Genomic DNA, 14,989 nt, shown 5'->3' on the forward strand with positions numbered 1-14,989 from the left:
AGTTGGTAGTAAATAGTAATACTAGTAAGTTATTAGTTATTACAACTTACCTTTATCAGTGTAACTGTAGGTTAGGCAAAATAATAAGTGTTACTGGTCATTATTCCAGGATATAAAACGGTGGCCTTTTACATTATTGTCCGGTTGGTTTTAGGTATGATTGATGACATTTTTATTATTACAAAATAAAATCAACTATCATGAATTGTTATCGGATTGACCTTTTAATAATTGTCGAACAAAATGTAAGCATAGATACCATATTATTAGAATCTAATAAATAAAAGTTAATTTACAAATTCTTCCTGCTGCACTTTTAACCTTATCTGCGATGTAATTCTGTAGGATGGACGTATCTTTCTGACAAATCATCGACGGATAAAATACACACGATGACTAATAAAATCAAAATACAAAAAAATATATCTAGTCCTTTTTCCCCTTTTTTTATTGACACAAACTTTGATATATTTACAATCTGTATTTACATGTTATACAATAAGCAAATTTTATGATATTTGATTGACGGTAAGGGGAAGTCACCCAATGGCGGTACCCCATGGGAGAATATAGTCTACATAAGTTTTTAATTATTTAACTATTCATTCATTCTAAATATACATAACATAACCAGCCTTAACCTATGAATCAATATTGGCTAAGTTTGAATGTATAACTAATAAATAAATATCTGTATTATTAACACTTACTGCCAAAATATAACTCCGTAAATAATAATGTTGAACACTGAAAAAAATTGTGAATTATGAGCTTTTATTTTAATACTACCTATGAGGATCAAAATATAAGCCCGTCAATAAAAAAGTTCTACAATTTGATTTGTGAAACGATTAAAATAGATTTAAACAAAAATCAAGATAAATACTTTTTGTTAAATGTGTAAAAACAGTCCACTTAAATCATCAGGTCGAATGGTTCAAAATATTGAAAACGTATTATTGCCATATTATAATCGTCACTCAAATGTCACACGTTGTAATATACCATGTTCGTGACCAGCCATTGCAAATAAAACATATTTAATTAATAAACAGAATGAAGATTATGTGCCACGGATTTTTCTACTACTTTAGAAAAACCAAAATATTCTTAGGCTAATCTTAGCGACGACTTACATTCCGAATACTCGTCATATTGTAATTCTTATATAATCCACTTCAAAGAAGATTAGGTACAGCCCGGACGTAAAGCGGATGACATAAAATTATAATCTGTGTTTGTAATAAGTATATATGTAAATGAGATGTATCTGTACAGCCTTCCAAAACTTATAGGTGGCTGATGATAAAAATTGTGTTTATAAAAATGAATAGCTTCAGAATACGCGTAGCCGCGTAGGAAATATTAATATAAAACAGACGCTAGTCTATTATTACAGTAAAACTATCTAATAAACTATATACAAATACAATCCGGTAATATTTATATTAAATTATATTCAAGGCATAACACCTACATTTTTTTTTAGCTTACTAGACCTTAATGATTACCGCTTATCATTGGGTACAACTAGGCAGTGCTAGGGGAAGGGAGGGGGCTTGGTGCTAAGGCTAGTTCGAAAACATCAAAAACAATACAAAAAAAATGTTTTTTTTAATCTAATCATTGCTACCTATATTATGATCGAACGCAATTTAAAAATAGTAGATACCTACCTCTATATAGGTGTATGCTGTACTACAATAGTCTATAACACTAATATTCATTAAATTAATACAATTTTAAACCGGGTGCACGTTTGAAAAATCAGAACATATATTCACGTACAAAATGTTTGCTTCCTGTGAAAAAAAAACTCTTTAATAGTTATGTAATTTTAGCGCCCCTTAGATATTTTCATCTCTGGTTGCGCCAATGCCGCTTACACGACAAAACTTAAAATATACCATAACGCCACAGTATATAATTTAAAAATAGTCGGAAACTTACCAGCGCTTGCGCACTTGCGGTGCACAGTGATAGGTATCACTTACAAGTTGCATCGCAGTATTATGTAGGTACCTGTATATGGGTACATGGCATATATTTTGTAGTGTCACCGTGCCCGTCGTACCAATCATATACCATTGACAATAATTCAGCTAACTCGTCGGTGATAGTTCTCAAGATGAACTTGTCGCTGATAAATACCGATTATATAAAATCATACCTATATTATCGTTGATGCCAATTTGTAAAATGTTTAACCTTTAGCACCACTAAACTGTAATTGTATTATCTGTAGATTTTATACGGTTTTATATACATTCATTACAAAAGGTATTAATAAAGGTTTTGGTTTGTAAGAAAAAACTTTTTTTTTCTTGGTGAGGGAGGAAAGTCACAAAGATAATAAATTATAATATACACGTCGCAAATGAGTTACACTTCGTTCTGATTCTAATTAAAAAACTTCACAAACTTAATTTTTCAGTTTTCGTTCATAACTTATAAATGTCCTTGTAGCAGCAAACATTTCATTAAACAAATTAAATAACAAACATTTTCAGCCTATTTTTTTTTCAAAAATATCACGTTGCAAATATTTTACCCTGTGCGATTTTGGATATAAAATACGCTCCAATTTAATGTCAATTATTTTGAACGAACATTTTCAATATAAATATTTTTATATTTTAGCACAAAGTAGTTTATTTTTAACAAGATATAATGTATGGTGAATTCATTTTTTGGCCAAAGTTTAGTACCTAAATATATATTTTTCTTTCTTTTGCAGTAGTTATGTCATGCGTTAGAAAAAGTATGTTTTCATGTATCAAAAAAATTATATTTGATTATTAGGTATCAGTAGATATTCAATTATTTACTGGGAATTGATACGTCATAACTCATAATGTTATACCTCATATGTCATATATTTTATATTATATACTTATTTTTTAATGAAAAAACTCAAAACTTAAACCGAATACACGTCATTCCTACAAGTTATAATGATCAAAACTCTACAAAAAAAAAAACTCAACGGTGAGCCACTATCATTTTTTTTTTGGTTATTTATTAAAGTAAATAAAAACTTAGAAGACTTGTTGCAGTTTTTTTAAGGTATATTATTATTCATTTTATATTTTTACCGTAACGAGCTGTACAAACTTAAAAAAAAATATTATAAGACAGAAAAGCATGGGTAAAAGTTTTTTTATGTTGGTCTTTATATTATAATCGTTGTTCGTTTGTGCAGCAAGTGTTTACAACAGTATTTAATATCAAACGGGCTAAACGACCTATTTGGTTGATTTTAATATAGACATTTGTTTTAAGCCAATACAATAGATAAGTGAAAATAGGTATTATAAATTTATCAAGTTGTGCAATAATTATATGGTATTGATGTAACATTATTATATACAATTATACTTGACTATGTTCTTATGATATATTATATTATATAGTCCATGTATGTTGGACATTGTACATTGTACATATATAAATTTATTGTAAATATAATAATATTCGCTGGATTTTGGTTGCGATTAGAAGAGTTGTTAGTTGTTTGAGATTTCAAATACTAAAATTGATGATGATGGACAACTGCAGGATTTCGGTAGTCACGCAAAATTATGTTCACAACGAATTAGTGTAGAAACAACAATGTAAGTTTTATTTCAAAATAATTATTAATATATGTTCATCTAGCTAATAAATATCAAATATTATGGTACACATAAATAAGAGTATTTGTGCATTATAGTTTGCCAGTTTGATATTATAATATTCGTTTTAAAAAATTTACGAATTTTATTTTACGTAGTTACCTAAATATATTTTGAATTTCGTGTACGATGTTCATACCATAATTACAATGATTTTAATTAGGTACTTATAACTCTAACAGCAATGAGCATAATACATATTATATACATATGTATATTGTATATATTTATATAATCTATTGAAATATTCATTATGTAAATTCGTAATTTGAGCATTTTAGATCCTGAGCTGGGAAATTACTGTATTGATTTTTTGTCACGGTGTACATGGTGTAGTAAAAATGTTTAAGCCTTCAACTTCAATAACTTTTCTCGAGGAGCAATAGTTAATAATTTAACCATAGATGAGTTTAAAAAAAAGTTTTGGGATTACCGATATTGTTGATGTAGGCCAATAGTTAGGAACAATAGCTGGGTCACCTTTTTTAAAAACAGGATATAATACCTTTAAACAAATTAAATTTTTTAAATCAGGACAATTCCGTTTAATAGCCCTCTATATCCTATAACAGCACGTAATGAATTACTATGTAGTTCATCAATATGGGAGAATTGAATGTTAAATCTGAAGATAGTCACACGCCTAAATGACGTATAGTAGTTGTATAATTTAAGGAAAAACTATTGATCGTATAGGGAATGACAGGTTGATAATTCTTTTGACGAAAGAAAGAAATACATTTACATTTTCCATAGTTTGCTGAAAGACTATTTTTGAGACACTATTCAGAAAATTTCTCAAGATTATATTGAAGCAGAAATGAGTCATCGAATTTATTGGTAAATACATTTTTAAACCATCGATGAACAATAGCTACTTACATAGTTACATGATTTAAATATAAGACCAACAACATTAATAAATAATAGAAACAAAAGGGAAGATGGGGCACCCTAAGGTTATCCAGCCTGGTTCACCAGATATAGCCACCTTACTATGTTGGACAAAAAACCCATCAATCATTACTCTAAAAGATGTGTTTGATAAATAAGAGGAGAAACATGACAATAACGGATCATCAATACAAAGTTTTTTTTTTTATTTCAACATCAAAATACCATGGTCTACTTAACAAAGGTCTTTCTAAGATTCATATAAATCGCATCTACACGACCACCCGATTTTATAACATTAATTAAATGCGATAAAAGACTATTAAATTAGTTTTTGGTGATCACGACTTTCGGAAGCCATGTTATTCATCTACTAAAATGATTTTAAATGAATCAGATATCTTTAGTTCAACGAGTTTGTCCAATATTTTTTGAGCACTTGGTTTAGATATGGGTCATTAACAACAGCTCAGATTTTCAGATTTTGTTACCAGCTTTCCAAAGGGAAAATACATAACTCAATTTTAATTTACTAGGAAAAATCCCAGAGTTCAAGAACAGAGAAAACCAATAAAGAATTGGGATGGATAAAGAATAACAACACTTGTATAAAAAAAAAAGGAAACAGAATTTTGAATCTGAACCTGGTGAAGGATTAAGCCTTATGCTTGAGAGGGCTTCAAATACTTCAGCAATTGATAAATTATAATTAGAGAGCTCTATTGTGCAACCATGTTAAGACGATGACCAGGTAACCGTCTAAAACCTGGTTGATGTTAACTGGTCTTAACTTGGTCGCACTATACAATCTTTTAAATCTTTGAAAGAATTATTATCAACAACCTTAGGTATTTAGGTTAGGTTAGGTTGAGGAAAATTCATGATCTGCAAAATATTTGGCTATATCACCTTTACCATCAGAGGAATTATTTCCTAAACGCATTTCCATACTTAAATTATATTTTCTTTATAACTTGTCAACAAATTTCCAAAATGAACGAGGATTAGATAGGTAGTAATTGGTCTTGGGTACACATCAAACATTCAGAATATCATTTTTAAGATAATTTTTTATTTTTTAATCTAATATTTGAAAAAATAACATTGTAATTTTTTAAATACCTTATGCGCAACACGCTTCCTTTGTAAAAGTAACTTAAGTTCAGATCCAAGCCATCTGGGAAACTTGGAATTAAAAAACGATTTTTGGGTACAAAATTATTAATTAATATAAATATAAATTATATCTAGAACTATTTTATAAAATACGTTACTGGCTTCTCTGACATCACAACATTCATAAAGAATATTCCAATCGATTGTACCAAATTTCGGAATGATTTCAATGCTTTTCTAAAATCAAATCAATTATATACATATGTAAAGGATCGGAAATAATATATGATGTAATTATAATATATACTATTAAGTATTAATTATTATAACAATCGATAATAGTTTGATAAATACGATGTTTTCAACCAAAAGTAATTCAACCTACTATATTACTAATTATAATAAAATAAATTACTACGGTAAAAATAGAAATAATGGTATAGTAAAATATACCAAACGTAATATTTTTGACACATCGTCTCCGCTCGGAATAATTTTTCGCATACAGTGTTCCATCATTGAATTAAAAAGTAACACATTCGTTACAGTATGACCTACTCAATGACGAGGTACACTCGACACCTAATACACAGCAGAGTGGTTAAGTAAGGTTAGGGCAGGTAACCTGCTTTCCTACTTTTTGCTTGATTTTTGGAACATTATTTTCATATTTTTTTTTTATTCATTTTGTTGTTATTTTACAATTTTTACTTGACGAATCGTATAATGTGATAGAATGTGTGTAAGTATGTACTCAATTCTAAGGTATAGGAAATATTTTTACTGTAACCGGTATTTTGGCTGGGAACTGACTACTGTTATATTTTTTTATCAAAATCATACACTGCTATTATTTTAATCGGTATTTGATATCTATATTACAGGCCATTGCACCATCTGCTACGTTCCAAATATATACCACGACGTGTTTACTGCTCGATTTGTTCACGAACGGATTATTTTCTGTTCGTGCCACGAATACGTAATAACGAATATATATATTTGTTTCTGAACTCGGTGAACACATTTTTGCAGACGACGGTCTGATATTGACGACAAAAAATTTGATTTCATACAACCACTCGGTTAAAATAAATTATGCAGATCCTATATCTATATTATAATATATTCACAAAATCGTCGATGACAATCAACACTTCACCTTAACTTGTTCAAAATAAACGTTTAATATAAAATATAGGATGTACCAATGTTACCCCTAATTTTTCCACCAATCATCGTGATTTTGAGAAAAAAATCTCGTTTTGTTATTTTATTTGTAATGTTTATAATATATAAATACTTGTTAAATATTATAACAATATTTATATTTTTAGCTTAAAATCACTGTTGGACTTATTCGTTGGACCTAATGTCTGCGACTATAATTTTTTACAACAACATTGTATAAGGTAAAAAGCATAATTGCATAATTCACAAAATTGTATTGCACAAATCCTGGACTAAGATAGAATGGACCAGAAACGACATGGCAGGCTGTGAGTGGGGGGTATGGGCAGTGACAATAGTGGGTATAACGTGAGAAGTTTTACAGCAGGGTTACAACGAGCACACATCGTTAAATTACGTATAGATAGCGCTTAAGTTCGTGTATTCATAGTAAAAACTAGATCCCTAACAACGACTAGTTTCATTGTGATAATGATGGTTTTCAAATTAAAGTTATTATCAATCAGTTAAATTAGTTTACATAAGGGTTTTAGTAAATATTTAGTATATTATTTTACTAACCGCAATAGGTATGCTAGGTAGGTAAGTACCAACCTAATATTGGTATGTACGTGTCCGACGAACTCACGATTTCGGTACCGGAAATTGTGGTACAGAGTTGAAGTACATTATCACTTGTTATATTATTATTATTTATTGCTATAAAAATTATTTTATTAAAGTGTATAATATTATACTGTTTTTCAGTATTTTAAATAAACTTATTGCATAACAACTTTTAATAGTAGGTATAGAAATTGTTTTGGTGGGAACATGGTCAATGTCTTATATAAGTCATATTATGGGGAAGCGAGGGGCGTAACCCGACTGCATCCGGTGTTCAAAATCCTTCCTTTTTAACAACCCAAGTGCGTCCGCACACTTCACAGTGTTATCTCTGATAATTTTGGTAGAGACTACGTCCGTAGTTGTATCGTTACATTTAATTCATAATTTATCAACCTCAACCGGATATATTTTATTCATTTAAGAAATATTAAAACAATTGTAATTGATACATAATGCCTATTCAATTGTTTTATCAAAAAACTAAAAAAAATGAATTGATCAACCAGAAAAATATTACATTCGTTGAAAAAAATCGAAAAATTTGAAATATTACATATTACAAGATTTGATCTTTTGAATCAACCCAACACCAAATATTTTACGTTATTATCAATAAAAAAAAAAAGGTGGGTAAGTGGATGTCGCTCTGCTGTACAGTAGGTGACAAGTGGGTCACTGTAATGGATGGTGTTAAATTTGAATTCAATGATATAATATCATTGTATAAGAAAAACGATTCTGAGCGAAAACGGTCAGTCAGCCTATGATATTACCAAGTATATTTGGTGATATTATTGTGAATAAAGTAATTTATGTATAACATATTTACGTGGAACCTTGTTTTCAATTTTCAATCCTTAGCTTTAAAAGTTGAACATTTTATAAATTTTCAACTACAAAATAATTGTTAAATTTTGTCAAAATTTGAACTTTAAATGCTTATAAAAAAAAATTGTGCATTTGTATTTTTAATATTTTTCAACTGCTATTGTAACATTATATCAGAAGTCTTGCATTAACTTTTCACGTTTTTTACCCAACAAATAACATTTTATTGATATTTATAGAAAAAAAAACTAAAAAAATTTTAAACTGGCTATGTCCGTAAACAGCTCAAAAAGAGACAAATTATTTTATAAATTTTATCGTGCATAAAATGGTGAAAATTCTAATATAAACATTCAGTGAAATTTTCAAGTATGTACAGTCATTCGTTTTTTAATTACAACAAAATAGCAAAATCGTTACATGAGAAATCGAGTGAATATCAAATGTAAAAATATACATTTCAAACGCTCATAAAAATTTAATTTGACTTTCTTGTAGACATTTTTTTTTCGATAAAGATAGACAAACTTATGAGAAATTTTGTATTATATTTTCAAATCTTAGATTTAAAAAGGAAATTTTTTATGAATTTCCAACTCAAAATAATTTGCAATTTTTCGTCATTTTTACGTATTTTGTCAATATTTGAAATTTAAATGCTTATAAAAAAATATTGCGACTATGGTTTTTTAATTTTTTTCATCTGTCTTTGAAACCTAGGAGCCTTCTATTAAATTTTAAAGCTTTTTTAACCAACAAATAAAATTTTATTGATATTTATAGAAAAAAGAACTAAAAAAAATGGAAACTGAAAATATCCGTAAACAGCTCAAAATAATTCAAAATATTTGGAAAATGTTATGGTATATAGAAAATGCTAATAATATAAACATTCAGTCAAAATTTTATGTACCTACGGTCATTTGTTTTAGAGTTACACCAAAAACCAAAATCGATTTTCTCGAAAACAGATTTTGCGTAAAAATTCCCGTTTTTCCTTAATTTTTCTTTTGTTTTTCACGTCGCTTTTGAAAACTACTGGGAAATTTTTACTTTTGACCCCCCCCCCCTCCCCCCAAAGTACCAACTAGATTCACTTTCCTATCAGAAAAGTTACTGTTAAAGAAAATCCAAGCATTTTTACTGTCCTAAAAGGTAATGACAGACACAAAAATAAAAAAAAAAACACACATCATTGTAAAATCAATACATTCATCGTTCCACTCAGAATCTAAAAGGTGTGTAAGTTGGCACCGCTTTGCTGTACAGTAGGTTTCGAATGATCGTCTTCACTCGGAATCGTTTTTCTTTGAATGATCTTACATCATTGAGTTCAAATCTAACACATTGCACTTCAATTATAGAGACTTTTTGGTCCCATTCGATGCTTGCTGTATAGTATAGTGTACTACTTCCACACCTTTTTATTATTTAATTTCGTTTTTGGAATCGCGTCATTCTCTGATTCAAAATTTTAAAGTATATAAATGAAAGTGTTAGCCTATATATTACTAAGTATATTTTATGATGTTATTGATATCAATGTAATTTATTTTACTATTGATAATACAGTACATCAATTTTAGATTTTTTGGTTTTCAGTATAAACTTACTATATACGAGCAACGTTGTTTCAGATTTTCAATCTTTGACTATAAAAGTTATTAAACATTTTATAATTTTTTTACTACAAAATAATTTTTAAATTATTGTGGTTTTGATGATTTTTTTAAATATTTGAATTTTAAATGCTTATAAAAATGTATCTAACTTTCTGGTAAATTGTTTTTTTGGTGATGGTAGACAAATGTATAAGGAATCTTGTTTTACATTTTCAAATCCTATCAGGTTATCTACACAGGTTTAATAAAATAATAAAGCTAGAAAAAATTGATAATGAATACTGATTGCATTTTTACCGATGGAATATGATTAATTTCAGTAACAAGTTTTTTCATAGTCGATTTTTATTTATTTTAACATCAATATTACATGGTTTTAATTCATTAATATTGACAAACAGTGAAGTATTTTAATTACTCGGAAAAAGGTAAGAAATAAAATATGCCCCCGGGAAATTTCCAAAATAATTGTTATAACTTTCATAAATATCTTTACCAATGAAATGTAAAGAATCTACGGGTATTCGTTTTTGAATAATAATTAAATAAGAAAGTCATTAATTTACGTTGTTCAATGTCGTAAAAATTTTAACTTCAAACGCTCATAAAGAATAATGTGATTTTCCGGTAAAATTGTGAGGAATCTTATATTACATTTTCATATCTTAGATATTAAAAGAAAAAAATTGTATGGATTTCTAACCACAAAATAATTTTCAAATTTCCACGGTTTCGATGCATTCCATCAAAATTAAAACTTCGACGTTAATAAAAAATGATTGTGGACTGCCGCTCAACTTTTTTTTTAATTACATTATAACAACTTATTAGAAACATTGTATTAAAATTTCAAATTTTTAGTCTGCGAAAAAATAATTCATCAATATTAAATATTTAAAAATTAAAAAGAAAAACTCGAAAATTTCTCATTCACATAAATAGGTCAAGAGAAATCAACATATTTTGAAAATTATATCATGTATGGGAAATGGTCATACAAACATTTTGTGATTATTTAAAGTATTTACAGAATTAGTTGTTGAGTTACACCAAATTACCAAAATGAATTATTTCAAAAACTGTTTTTGCGTAAAACTTCCCATTTTTCATGAATTTGTTTTTCATTTTCCCCTACACTTTTGAAAACCACTTGGGCATTTTTACTTTTGGCTCTCCGAAGTTCAAACTATATTCGCTTTCCTACCAGAAAAATGCTACAGTAGAAAATCCAACATATTTATTGCCCCAAATGGTGATGACGGACAAGAATATACACTTCATTGTAAAATCAATATATTCTATGGGGTGGACAAGTTGGTACCACTGTCTTATACATTAAGACGTGTCGTTTGAGTCACTGTAGTAAATGTGTTCAATTTGAATTCAATGTTATTATATATAACATTGAAGGTAGGTATACGAAAAACGATCGAAGTGAAGTCGGTCTATCGGCATATATTACTAAATATGTTACATGGTATAAATTTTATATTGCTATTAACCATAAAGTAATATATTTTACTTTTAGCACCTAATACATTAAATTGAATTAATTTTTGCCAAAATCCTTAGGTACATTTGAAAATGTGATAGTGTATAATATAAAATATAAATATATAATAATATAGGTACAGTGAAGCCCCTCATAATGGACACCTCTAAATATCGGGAACCTCCAAATAGCGATCGTTTCCTAACTTTAACTACAAACTTCCTACAAAGTGGACCCCCTGAATAGCGAACATCTCCAAAAATTGGACAAAATGTCAGCGACCAATAGTTAAAAGAACTTTAAAAGTTTAAAGTAGGTACCATGGGCCATGAATAATATATTTAAGTTAGAAAAAAAATAACTGAATTCGTTATTCTTCGTTAAAATATCTAATTTCGTCCAAGTTTTAAGTTAAAATGTCTAAAAAAAAATTGTGGTTATATATTATTTAGACATTTTGGTTACAGTATGAACTACTATGAGAAACGTTGTTTTAAATTTTCAATCCTTAGCTATATAATTGAATATTTTATATTTTTAACTACAAAATAATTTGAAAATGTTGGTGCTTTTGATGAATTTTGTCAAAATGTTTACTTTAAATGTTGATAAAAAAAAATCATGCTCACCTACGTATTTTAAATATTTATGAACCACTATTATTAAAACTTACGAGAAATTATGTATATATTTTCAAACTTTTTGACTCAGTGACAAAATCAATATTTATAGACAAAAACTTAAAATATTGAAAAATATTTTCAAATGTATATAAATAAGAGTTAAAATATGGCAAAGTTAATACAAGCATTTGGAAAAAATGAGTATCTCTGTTATTCGTTTTTGAGTTACACCAAAAACATACAAAATATTTTTCCCGATTAATTTAAAAACTATAAAGAATTTTACCTGTTAAATTTATTCGACCTGTCAAAAGTACCAATTAAATGCAATTTGCTATCAGAAACCATCATGAAAGTTGAAAATCTGAGCATTTTTTTTCAACTACTTTTCGTGAATACAGCCACACACACACACAAACATAATTTTAAAATCAATACGCACTCCGCTCAGAATCTAACACAAAATACATTTTCTCAAACTGACATGTTCCGTAAATATTCGCATTATTCCACCATTTGTTACCAGATTTTAACGATTACCAAGAAAAGCACTGAGTTATTTCTTTTTTTTCATAATTTAACAACACATTCCTCGAAGTTGATAATCGGAACAACGTTTCTAGCAGAAAAAAATCATTGTAAAACCGATACATTCATTGCTCCACTCAGGTAGCTTAGTATGAATGATGGGTCTACAGGTGCAACAAAATATGTATTGATAGAAAAATAGATTACGTACAATACGTCAATACCCCATGATACGACAAAGACGTATCGAAAAAAAAAACATATTCGATGGGCATTTCTCGATATATTTTATACTTAACACGAAAAAATGCAATTAACTCTAAAATATCTAAGACCCCCCTTCGTCTCCACAAGAATCCACACTTCTGCTCCCCGGATCGTTCGTGCCGATGGAGCGATCTCGTTCACTTGGCGAAAATATATCTATCAAATGGTAAGCTCCGTACGTACCTACCCCTATGGCGGACATATACCTTTGGCCGAAAAATGTATGTTCAGTCGGCGATTTGTGCCCGGCAATCGCCGTGATAGTAGTCCAGCACATAATATTTTAATACAAATGCAGTGCACATCGACATAATATTATTATCGTAGGTGGGTACACGTTACAACAGCATTTCTGGTGTCGAATGAGCGGTTTTACGACACCCGCATAGCCCGTCGAGTGACGACCACGATGCGTCGTACAGCGCAAAAGCACACTGGCTGGTTAATATCGATTGCGGCCTATTTACTTCAACATACATGTTTGGACCATGTGTGATATATATAATATGATTATTCTCATCCCCAGCAGGCAGTTGGCTACATACGACCGTGGTATATATAGGTAAATACACTGCTGCGGTATGTTATGCGTATGAACACTTTGTAGAGTAATTAGTTCAATTTGCGACAAAACGACATTTTTTTTTTTATATATATATTTTCTTATTATTTTTACTTTATATTTTTCGTCTTTGAAAGTGTTGTTCTCCTGTGGCTTTAGATTATGTAAAACATAATATTTTCAAACATTTATCAAGCTTTTCGAGACGATGTGCGTGTTTTCTGTTGAGGAAAAAATCCCCGTGTAAATCACACGACATAATCATGCATGGATCATGTTATGGATCGGGAGGTGCCGTTTCAATCTGCTTTTGGGCTGAATTTGAGCTGAATCGTATTCGTTTTCTAGAGATCATCACACTTAGTATTTATTGGTTGAGTGTTGTGGTGAATTTACGGTTGCAAGTTTATGTGTGTTGCGGGGGGAGGGGGAGGCGTTAATCCTTTTTTTAAAAAGAATTTTTAAATTCCAAGAAAATATCTGTTCGTAGACGGTTGTTTTCATAATGCAGAAAAAACACGAGTCTATGATATTGATGGTGACATTATTTTGTCGACGAATGTCAATAATAACAATAATAATCAATATTGATTCTGAGAACGTATATAATATTTTAAATGTATACTTACACTATAATAATATATTACGAGTATACAATATTATAATGGGCACTATAAATATAAATTTCGTACATAATACCTAATAATAACTTAACTATCCGAACGATCACACACGGGCCAGAATAGACGCCTTTTGTTGGTTATTGTTATACCATCGGAATATCAAAATTATGCCAGATGAACTCATTGATGAGCAAAGTCTAAAAAATAGAAAGTTGGATATTACCTCATAGACGATAATGACTATGAAATGAATGAATATGTATAAATGATAAAACAAAGTAATAACGCTTTTAAACGTCACATAATATATTATTGTTATGCATAATATCATTGACCATAATGTTTTAGCAAAAAATATTTAACCTCTCGGGTAACGGGTTATACAATGTTGGTAGGTAATGTATTTTGTGATTATAACGTTATCACGATGTCATGGAATCTTTTGCGGCGAAGGAATAGCGGAGACAAGACAAAATTCTAAATACGCCACTGCGCCCTACTCGTAAGACGTAAGTACGTAGTAAATATTTATAAATTTATACGTATTAAAAACGCTCAAGCATTATGAGCTTTTCGGTTTTAAATGTATTTTAGATTACCTACCGTTAAGGCCTCCGATGGATGCGCGCGCGGAATTTAAAAAACGCAAAGCTATTGATGATGATGATATATTAGAACGAATCGATTAATAAACTACGAGCCGAACATTAAAAGTTATATAGTTGTTAGTTGGTATTATAACCGTACCATGTAGGCACATCATGAACGTCGAGGGCAATGTATGTGTTGTGTTCTTCGAGGAAAAAATACGTTTCTCGTAAACGAAACTGTTTTTTTTTTTTTTTAATTTTTAGATTATAATGCGTGTTAAATATTTAGACAGCCATAGGTATTTTAAATATTCAAACGGTTTACTTGCACCACGGTATCTTTATATTACCAGACACATGCCTATGTAAA

This window comes from Metopolophium dirhodum, chromosome 9, assembly GCF_019925205.1.
Source record: "Metopolophium dirhodum isolate CAU chromosome 9, ASM1992520v1, whole genome shotgun sequence".
Lineage (NCBI taxonomy): Eukaryota > Metazoa > Arthropoda > Insecta > Hemiptera > Aphididae > Metopolophium > Metopolophium dirhodum.